The sequence below is a fragment of the Cebus imitator genome, unplaced genomic scaffold (assembly GCF_001604975.1).
Source record: "Cebus imitator isolate Cc_AM_T3 unplaced genomic scaffold, Cebus_imitator-1.0 Scaffold116, whole genome shotgun sequence".
Classification (NCBI taxonomy): Eukaryota; Metazoa; Chordata; class Mammalia; order Primates; family Cebidae; genus Cebus; species Cebus imitator.
This window is the reverse complement of record NW_016107431.1, coordinates 5,830,338-5,841,361: the sequence shown is the minus strand read 5'-3', so window position 1 is coordinate 5,841,361 and position 11,024 is coordinate 5,830,338. Positions and strand designations below refer to the sequence as shown.

The 11,024-nt window shown below is 34.9% G+C and overlaps 1 protein-coding gene across 1 annotated transcript in view; it reads right to left on the bottom strand.

Moving 5' to 3' along the window:
* FHL5 (four and a half LIM domains 5) overlaps window positions 1-11,024 on the bottom strand; it is a 60,211-nt gene that overhangs the window by 27,322 nt on the left and 21,865 nt on the right. The gene's annotated exons all lie outside the window — the stretch shown is intronic.

The following is an 11,024-nucleotide window of genomic DNA, read 5'->3' as shown; positions in this document are numbered from 1 at the left end:
TGTGGGCAATAAAAACACGGTGTCCACTCACCCTCTGCGCTTTCACTGGGAGCTGCAATCCTGAGCTGTTCCTAAACGGCCATCTTGGATCCCTCCTCTCGAATGAAAGAATGTTTAAATGATTTCAGCAAAAAAATGAAAGAACTGGGAAAGGATCAAATAAATATTAGAATTTAAAAATATTTGTAATAGACAATTCAGTGGATAAGGTCATCAGCAGACTGAACAAAGCAAAAGTAATGATCAGCAGACTTGAAATAAAATAAAAGCATAAAGAGCAAATTCACTAAATGAAGATAATAGAAATAATTTTTTTCCCCAAAATAAAATAGTCAAAAGAATTCCATTCCAATAATGGTATTGTGTATAATTCAAACCATGAAGCTGCTGTGAACCACTAGAGAAGCTGGAAAAAATATATACTTAAAAAGTATACTTTGGAGGCATTAGAGAATTAATATTTCAGTGAAGAAGTAATAGGCAAAATCCAGAAGTAGGAGAAAAACATAGATGAGCTTGATATTTGCTTTCTGCAGAAGAATATGTGCATTCAGGAAGATAAATTAATAGTATGAGAAGCTGTAGGGCACTTCTGATAACGTTGAAAGGTAAAGGGGACAAAAATCGAGATCCGTGGACCTTCAATGCATCAGGCCTGGTAAGCTTATCATTGTGCAGGTGAGATTTCCAAAGAGCTATGACCTTGGAATAAGGGTAAATTAGAAGTAAACTAGTATTTCAGAGATGGAAGCCCAGCTTTTAATTACCTCGGTTTCTAAAATTATATTAAGATAACCTTGGAATACTGGTATCCCTAGCTGAACACCAGAGTAAATACACATCCAAGCATACCGTTGGAAACAAAAGCAGAGTGGTACATAGCATGTAAAAGACTGATAAAGAATTCAGTTTCAAAAAAAAAAAAAAAAAAAAAAAAAAAGTGACCATGTTCAGAAGAAGACGAGGAAACATAAAGAATAGAAACATACATGCAGGAAGCCATAGATTTTGGAGTTATAAGACATAACATAAAACTATCCTTAATATATTCAAGGGGGTAAATAAAATAAACAGCAAAAATTTTGGTAGAGAATTAAAAACAATGAAAAAGAAAGCAATGTAAATTATAGTATAGAAATATACAATGATTGAAATTAGGGACATAACGGGAAATTTTAGAAAAGATTGGATGAAATGAAAAAGATGATAAAATAGAAAATAAAGTTAAGCATGATGATAAAAGGTATGAAAAGTACAATTAAGAAAGTAAGAAACATAGCTGATAGAGAAGAATGAGAAAAGAGAAAAATGTATAAGTAGTGTTTAAAGAAATAATGGCCAGTCTTCCAAAACTGACAAAATACATGTCCCCAATTTTTAAAAACCAAGAAACCATGAACCTCAACTGACCTGAAAAACAAATATTTGGACACATCAGGGCATAACCACTAAAAATTGAAGACAGATAACATATCAAAAATACATTATAAAATATCACTTTCAGATTAACAACTGAAGATAACTCAGGTTAACAAACTGAGAAGATAACTATTCGCAACAGAAAAAAAAGGCAGCTAGACAATGGAGAGATATATTCAAATTGCTGAAAAAAATTAGCTGCCAACCTAGAAGTCTATGCCCACATAAAAGATCTTTTGACAATGAAAGTAAAAGCATTTTCAGGCCATCAGAAACTAAATTTATTAATCACCGACCCATGTTAAAATAAATACCAAAGAGTGTTCTTTGGGCAAAAGGACACATTGGAGCTCGCAAGTGCAGAAAAGAATAGGGAAAAAAATGAAAATTGTAAACATGTAGATGAATCTGTGTAAAACTGACTATGCAGAACAACTCTATGTTAAAGAATTAGAAAATTTAGGTAAAAAGGAAAAATTCTAAAATAAAACATTAAAACTGACATAAGAAGAAACATGAAATTATGACAACTATTAGATAAATTGAATTTGCAATTAAAAGCCTACAGAGTAAAATAAAGCCAAAGTAGCTTCACCTGTGAATTTTGCCAAGCTTTAAAGAAGAAATAACAGCATCTTACACAAACTAAATCAAATAATTATAAACTGAGAACATGCTCTGGTTGATTTTGAACTCATTAACACTTTGGTTTCAAAATCTGAAAACATTATGAGAAAGGAAAATTATAGGTCCATAATACTTGTCGCAATAAATACAAAATCCAACGCCAAATAAGGAGCAACTAAATCCAGTGACATGTGAAGAGATTAGTATATTGTGATTAAGTTGATTTCATTTTAAGAATGGCAAGTTCAGTTTAAAATTCAAAGGAGAATCACTGTGTTTCAATACTTTTACCGAGTAAAAGGGAAAGCTCTAAAATCACCCCAGTAGCTGTAGAAAAGACATTTGATAAAATCTAACCTCAATTCACGATTAAAAACTCTTGGCAAACTAAAAACAAAAGAAACTTCTTCAATGTGGTTTTAAAAAACCTATAGCAGACATTATATTTAATGGTAAATTTTGATAGATTTACTCAGCTTATAAATAGGAAAGAAATATTCACTATCACCACTTCTATTCAGCTTTATACTGGAAGCCAAAGATTTTGTAGTAAGGTGAGGGGAAAAAGTGTAAGAGTTAAAAGGAGACAAACTCATTATTTGCTGACAATCTAATTGTGAAGAAAATCCAATAGATTCTATAATAACTGGTTATGATTTACTAGTTAGGTATTAGAGTTGCTCAATAAAATGTCTATATAAAAATCAATTGCATTCCTATCAAACAGTAACAAACAGAAAGTGAAATGAAAAAAATCATTTATGGTATCATTTAAATTCCCTGAAATTCCTATCTAGAAACCTAATAAGAATGTATGAGATGTCTATAGAGAAAACTATAAAACTTTCACAGGGAGGTGAATATCATGCACCAGGGCCTGTCAATATTAGACAGATCAACAAGACAGAAAATTAACAAGGATATCCAGGACTTGAACTCAGATCTGGACCAACCAGATCTACTAGACATCTACAGAACTCTGCACTCCAAATCCACAGGACATACATTCTTCTCAGCACCATTCACACTTATTCTAAAATTGACCACATAATCAGAAGTAAAACATTCCTCAGCAAATACAAAAGGATGGAAATCATAACAAACAGTTATGATTTTAGTTCTTAGACTACAGTGCAATCAAATTAGAATTTAGGATTAAGAAACTCACTCAAAACCACACAACTACGTGGAAACTGAACATCCTGATCCTCAATGACTACTTCATAAAGAATGAAATGAAGGCACTGAATGCCCAGAAGAGAAAGGAGGAAAGACCTAAAATTGATGCCCTAACGTCATGATTAAAAGAACCAGAGAACCAAGAACAAACAAATTCAAAACCTACCAGAAGACAAGAAGTAACTAAGATCAGCGCAGAACTGAAGGAGATAGAGACACGAAAAACCCTTCAAAAGATCAATGAATCCAGGAGCTGGTTTTTTGAAAAGATCAACAAAATAGATAGACCACTAGCCAGACTAATAAAGAAGAAAAGAGAGAAGACTCAAACAGATGCAATAAAAAATGATAAAGGGGATATCACCACCAATCCCACAGAAATACAAACAATACAAACTACCATCAGAGAATACTATAAACTCCTTTATGCAAATAAACCAGAAAATCTAGAAGAAATGGATAAATTCCTGGACACTTACAAGACCAAACCAGGACTCCCAAGATTGAACCAGGAAGAAGTCGAATCCCTGAATAGGCTAATAAGAAGGTCTGAAATTGAGACAGCAATTAATAGCCTGACATCCAAAAAAGTCCAGGACCAGGTGGTTTCAGGGCCAAATATTACCAGCGGTACAAAGAGGAGCTTGTACCATTCCTTCTGAAACTATTCCAAACAATAGAAAAAGAGGAAATCCTCCCTAACTCATTCAATGAGACTAACATCATCCTGATACCAAAACTTGGCAGAGACACAACTAAAAAAATTTCAGGCCAATATCCATGATAATTCAACGTACATAAATCAAGAAATGTAATCCATAACATAAATCCAAAGATAAAAGCCACATGATTATTTCAATAGATGCAGAGAAAGCCTTTGACAAAATTCAACAGCCCGTTATGTTAAAAACTCTCAATAAACTAGGCATCACTGGATCATATCTCAAAATAATAAGAGCTATTTATGACAAACCCACAACCAGTATCATACTGAATGGGCAAAAACTGGGAGCATTCCTTTTGAAAAATTGGCACAAGGCAAGGATGCCCTCTCTCATCACTCCTGTTCAACATGGTATTAGAAGTTCTGGCCAGGGCAATCAGGCAAGAAAAAGAAATAAAGTGTATTCAATTAGGAAAAGAGGAAGTAAAGTTGTCTCTATGTGCAGATGACATGATTGTATATTTAGAAGACCCCATCATCTCAGCCCAAAATCTTCTTAAGCTGATAAGCAACTTCAACAAAGTCTCAAGATACAAAATTAATGTGCAAAAATCACAAGCAGTCCTTAACACCAATAACAGACAAACAGAGAGACAAATTATGAGTAAACTCCCAATCACAATTGCTACAAAGAGAATAAAATATCTAGGAATACAACTAACAAGGTATGTGAAGGACCTCTTCAAGGAGAACCACAAACCCCTGCTCAAGGAAATAAGAGAAGACACAAACATATGGAAAAATATTTCATGCTCATAGTTAGGAAGAATCAATATCATGAAAATGGCCATACTGCCCAAAGTAATTTATAGTTTCAATGCTGTCCCCATCAAGCTACCATTGACTCTTCCAGAATTGGAAAGAACCACATTAAATTTCACATGGAAACAACAAAGAGCCTGCATAACAAAGACAATCCTAAGCAAAAGAACAAAACAAAAACAAACAAAAAACAAAGCTGGAGGCATCATGCCACTTGACTTCAAACTATACTACAAGGCTACAGTGATCAAAACAACATGGTACTGGTACCAATACAGAGAGATAGACTGATGGAACAGAAAACATAACAGAGGCCTCAGAAATAAAGCCACACATCTACAATCATCTAATCTTTGACAAACCTTACAAAAACAAGCAATGGGGAAAGGATTCCCTATTTAATAAATGGTGTTGGGAAAACTGGCTAGCCATGTGCAGAAAGCTGAAACTGGAGCCCTCCCTTAAACATTATACAAAAATTAACTCTAGATAGATTAAAGATTTAAACATGAGGCCCAACACCGTAAAAACTCTAGAAGAAAACCTAGGCAGTACCATTCAGGACATAGGCATGGGCAAGATCTTCATGTCTAAATCACCAAAAGCAATGGCAAAAAAAGCCAAAATAGACAAATGGGATCTAATTAAACTTCAGAGCTTCTGTACAGTAAAAGAAACTATCAATAGAGTGAACCAGCAACCAACAGAATGGGAAAAATTTTTGCAATCTACCCATCTGGCAAAGGGCTAATATCCAGAATCTACAGAGAACTTAAATCTACAAGAAAAAAACAAGGCCCATCAAAAAATGGGCAAAGGATATGAACAGATACTTTTCAAAGGAAGATATTTATGCAACCAAGAAACATATGAAAAAAAGCTCATCATCACTGGTCATTAGTGAAATGCAAATCAAAACCACATTTAGATACCACTTTATGCCAGTTGGAATGGCAATCATTAAAAACTCTGGAGACAACAGATGCTGGAGAGGATGTGGAGAAATAGGAATGCTTTTATACTGTTGATGGGAGTGTAAATTAGTTCAACCATTGTGGAAGACACCATGGTGCTTCCTTAAAGATCTGGAACTAGAAATGCTATTTGACCCAGCAATCCCATTCCTGGGCATATACCCAAAGGATTATAAATTATTCTGTTATAAAGACACAGGCACATGTATGTTTATTGCAGCACTGTTCACAATAGTGAAGACTTGAAATCAACCCAAATACCCATCCATGATAGACTGGATAAAGAAAATGTGGCACATATACATTTTTGAATACTATGCAGCCACAAAAAAGGATAAGTTCATTTCCTTTGCAGAGACATGGATGAAGCTGGAAACCCTCATTCTCAGCAAACTGATAATAGAACAGAAAATGAAACCCTGCATGTTCTCACTCATAAGTGAATGTTGAACAATGAGAATACGTGAACACAGGGAGGGGAACATCACACACAGGGGCCTGTCGGGGGGTGTGGGGCTAGGGTTGGGATAGCAGGGGAGTGGGAGGCTAGTGGAGGGATAACATTAGGAGAAATACCTAATGTAGATGACGGGGTGATGGATGCAGCAAACCACCATGGTACATTTACCTAAGTAATAAACCTGCACGTTCTGCACATGTACCCGAGAACTTAAAGTATAATTTTAAAAAGTGGGAAAAAAAAAACACGTGTATCTACAGGAAAGTTGCCTATTTAGATGCCAATATTATACATTGGTGACTTCTGTATTTTTTCTTGATTGTTCTCTTGTTGTTTTTTTCAAATGAAATGCTTTTGGTTTTATTTAAAAAAAGACAAAAGCAAATGGATCAGATTAACAAGGGAACCATGACACAAAATGTGCTCTGAGGAAGAGTACTGTGGAAGTCCTAGTAGTGCTCTGGGTCAGATGCAACTGGTACAAGAAGCAAAAGGCCTCCAGCTCTCATCAGGGTAACTAATGGGAGAAAGCAATAGAGCAGCTATGCAAGTTGTCCCTTCCTCCATACTTCTTTGTGTTGAATAATAAACTACTTAGTTCACTAAAGAAAAAAAAAAAGAATTAATGGAAACTCTTACCCGTTGAACATAAGAATGCAAAATGAAGGGATAAAATCAGTTTGTAAAGCCATTTTCCATTATATTGGAAAGTTGAACATGTACCTTTCTTGTAACTCAGCAAGTTCACCCCTAAGTGTGTAAATCTGAGAGCAACTTGCAGAGATCATGTGGAACAATGCTCACAGCAACATAGTTTATACTAGCAATAACAAAAAAGTCTGAATGTCCATCAAGGGAAAAATGGATAATGAAATAGATATATGATCACACAACATATTGTGATATGGCCACAAAAACAGATGACTTACAGATAACCTCCTCAATGCAAGAGAACTTTACAATATTGAGTAAACAAGCAAGTTGTAGAGAGTAAATATACCAGAATGATATTTATATAAAGTTTAGAACAGCCAAAATTTATTATTAGGAATTATGAATATGTGCTGTTAAAGTTATTTTTAAAAAGCATAGTGATGATTAACACAAAATTCAAGATGCAATTTAAGATTAACTTTCATAGTTATAAAAATGGATTGGGATGTCGCACAGTGAGTTTCAAGTATAAAGGGGATGTTTTGTTTGTTAAGCCAATTTGTTATACTTTACATATAGGTTATGAATATTCTTTTCTATATAAGGAGATTTCAAAAAGTTCATGGAAATGGAATTAAGAGATAAAAATTGAAAATATAAATTTTATTTCTCAACATAAGCTCCATCAAATTTAACACTTTTATAAGTGATGATATCAGCCATATAATCCCTTCCTAAAGAACTGAGGGTCCTGGGAATTTAGCCATGTCAATGCAGTCTTTTTACATAATTAACTGAAGAAAAATAGATGCCTTTTACAGACTTTTTTAAGATTGGGAAACAAAAAGAAGTCAGAAGGAGCCAAGTCAGTACCATAAGATGGACGCCTAATAATTTTCAATAGACATTCACACAAAATTGCTCTTGTTTGATGAGAGAAATGAGCAGGAGCACTGTGAAGAATTCTCTGGTGAAACTTTCTCGTGCATTTTTCTGCTAAAGCTTTGGCTTTCTCCAAACACTCTCATAATAAGCAGATGTTATTGATTTTTGGCCCTCCAGAAAGTCAAGAAGCAAAATGCCTTGAGCATCCTGAAAAGCCATTGCCATCACCTTGGCTCTTGACTGTTCTGATTTTGCTTTCACTGGACCACTTCTGTCTCTTGGAGGCCATTCCTTTGATTGTGCTTTCTATTCAGGATCAGACTGGCAAAGCCATGTTTCACCTCTTGCTACAGTTCTTCAAATAAATGCTTTAGGATCTTGATCTCACTTGCCTAAAATTTCCTTTGAAAGCTCTGGTCTTGTATGCAGCTGATCTGTGCAATAGTTTTCGAACCCAAGTGGAAAACTTGCTCATCTTATTATTTTTAAGTTAGAATTGTGTAAGCTGAACCAACTGAGATGTCTGTGGTATTGGCTATTGTTTCTGCTTGTTAATTGTCAGTCCTTTCCAATTGGGGCACAAAGGATTAATTTTTTCCTTGCAAATTGATGTGAATGGTCCGCTGCTGCAGGCTTCATCTTTAACATCATCTAATCCCTTCTTAAGACAAGTTATCCATTTGTAAACTGCTGATTTCTTCGGGGGCAATGTCCTGTTATCTTTCCATAAAGCGTAAATTATTTCACCATTCTTCCACCCAAGCTTCACTATAATTTTGATGTTTGCTCTTGCTTCAATTTTAGGAGAATTTATGTTGCTCTGATAGAGACTCCTCAAACTGATGTCTTATCTTTCTTTGTGCCTCAAACTACATTCTTTTCAGATATATTATAACAAATTAGTATGAATTTATTTTGGTGTAAAAAATTTTTAAACACATGCTTGGTTTTAAAATAATATGTATTTTCCATGAACTGTTTGAAGTCTTCTCATAGATGCAATGTTTTTTAAAAACCGAGTGTATCATGAATAAGTAATAGTATGTATTAAACCAGGTTTTATATTTCTACATCCATCTGAATTATTTTACTAAAATAGGAAAGGTCTTTGTGTGCTGATAGTGGTCATGAAAGTTGTGTTCACAGAGAAGAGCTGGGATGTTTGTGAACTGAGTGGATGAGTGAATTGCTGAGGAAGACCATTGTAAGTGCAAGAGAGGGAAGAGGAAGACAATTAAGTTCTCTTTTTTTCCCTTCTTCCCTCTCATTTCTCTTCCCTTTCTCAATACTCAGCTACCATGGAACTGTGCAAAGCAAGAATATGTTTCCAATATGCACAAGTTTCCATTAACACAGCATTGTGCAAATAAATGTGCTACCTATATGTGTCTTATTACTTTCCTGCTATAGATTACATGTTTTGAAAGCGGTCTTTTACTTTCTTACCGTAAAGTTGAAGTGCACTAGGATATAATTATAGTCTTCTGGTTTCCAATAATGATCTCTGTTCATGTGTTTTTGGGGAATTTTATTTTTTGTGCAATAATTTGAAGGAGTTGAATTACCATATATTCTTATTCTAAATAAGTTACCGCATTGATTTTATTGCAGCTTTTTGTTTCCCATGGATATAGGTAGCACCATGCAAAATAATCACATTGATATGTGTCTTAAAATAAAGGATATACAGTAGGTGGTTGTTAAGATTACTTTTTTCTTTAATATATGATATGTAAATTTTATTAAATAAATACAAATAATACCATAATTATTATTTTTGCATATCTGTAAAAGTGCACTACCCTTTAAAGTCCGCCTGGCTTTCTGATTTAATTTTCATCTGGTTATTCAAAGTAGCTTTACCTGTATAGATACATCTATGCTCATCTGGGATTGCTGCATAGCTATCCCAATTGCCCATTCAGGTCTCCATTTGATTCTGTAAAGTAGATTTTTTTCTTTTTTCTTTAGAGAAGAACTTGGAAGAATTTAAATTTAAATGGTGTAAAGAATGTTAAAATGCTCTTGGGAAAGGCTTAGGCAAACTATTGAAGTCTTTGAAGCTTGTCTGTTTGACATGCAAAACTTGAATAGAGACAGAAACTGGAAGAAGAATCTAAGTTTAATTTACAATTAACTGGATTTACCTGTGGTCATTTTCTTGTTCAGGTTTTTAATTTGAATAATTGCACTTAAGGGCAAGAGGTGGCTGATGGGCAGTCAAGAGCATTTTAGAAGCCTGATTGAGCAAGGTATGCTGCTCTATACTCTATAAAGGGTTGTAGAGACCATCTACAGTGCACAGTTATACAATACAACTAGTTTCATAAGGCAAATGTTTTAATCATTCTCATTTCCTCCTTACACTCCCCACACATTTATGGATTACCACATCGTATTGATTCTACCTCAGAAGCATTACTTAAATCTTAGTTTAGGCTGTCCTCATATATCTGGTGGACAATATTGGCTTACGTTGAACTGAAAATATTAGAGATTTCTTACTCTATTTAGAGAAATGAAGCACATGTCTATTATATGACTTTGTTCCCTAATGATAAATTCAATTTTCCTGGAGAATTCCAGAACATCCTCCATGATGCTTGATAAAAATCTTGCGCAGATCATGTTTCTTGGTGAAAAACTTCCAACAGCTCCTCTTTGACTATAAAATCTACACTATTTGGCATAGAAATCTTTGACTATCTTGTCATCTCTACTTGTCTCACTATCGCCAGCCCTTTTCCAGCCCCAGACTTTCCAACATACACACACATATCCCACCTGTGCTTCAGCCACTTCCAGCAACCTCCCTATTCTTCAAATACACTGTGTTCTGTTATGCCTTTCAGTTGCCACACATGACTCTTCTCGTATTTCTAATGCACTTCTCTTTGTTTCCTATCTACCTCACCCATCCAACCTGATGATCATCCTCATCAGTAAAGATCCAGTTAAAAATCCTTCTCTTTGCAGCATTTTCAGATATTTCAGGAGAGAGTGGTTGTTCTCATTAGTTTATATTTATGTTTATCTTTCTTTTGCCACATTTTGTAACAGTTGTTTTGTCCTATGTGTTTCTTTCTTACACCACTACTAGCTCCTCAAGGCTAAGGATGCTGCTTACTTCATCTCTGTATCTCAGGAGGCTTAGCATGATCTCAGTAAATGTGTTAGGACTGAATATTTGAACAAATGGAAACTTCTTGTTCTCTAAGAACTTGGAATCCTGGCCGGGCGCGGTGGCTCAAGCCTGTAATCCCAGCACTTTGGGAGGCTGAGGCGGGTGGATCACAAGGTCAAGAGATCGAGACCATCCTGGTCAACATGGTGAAACCCT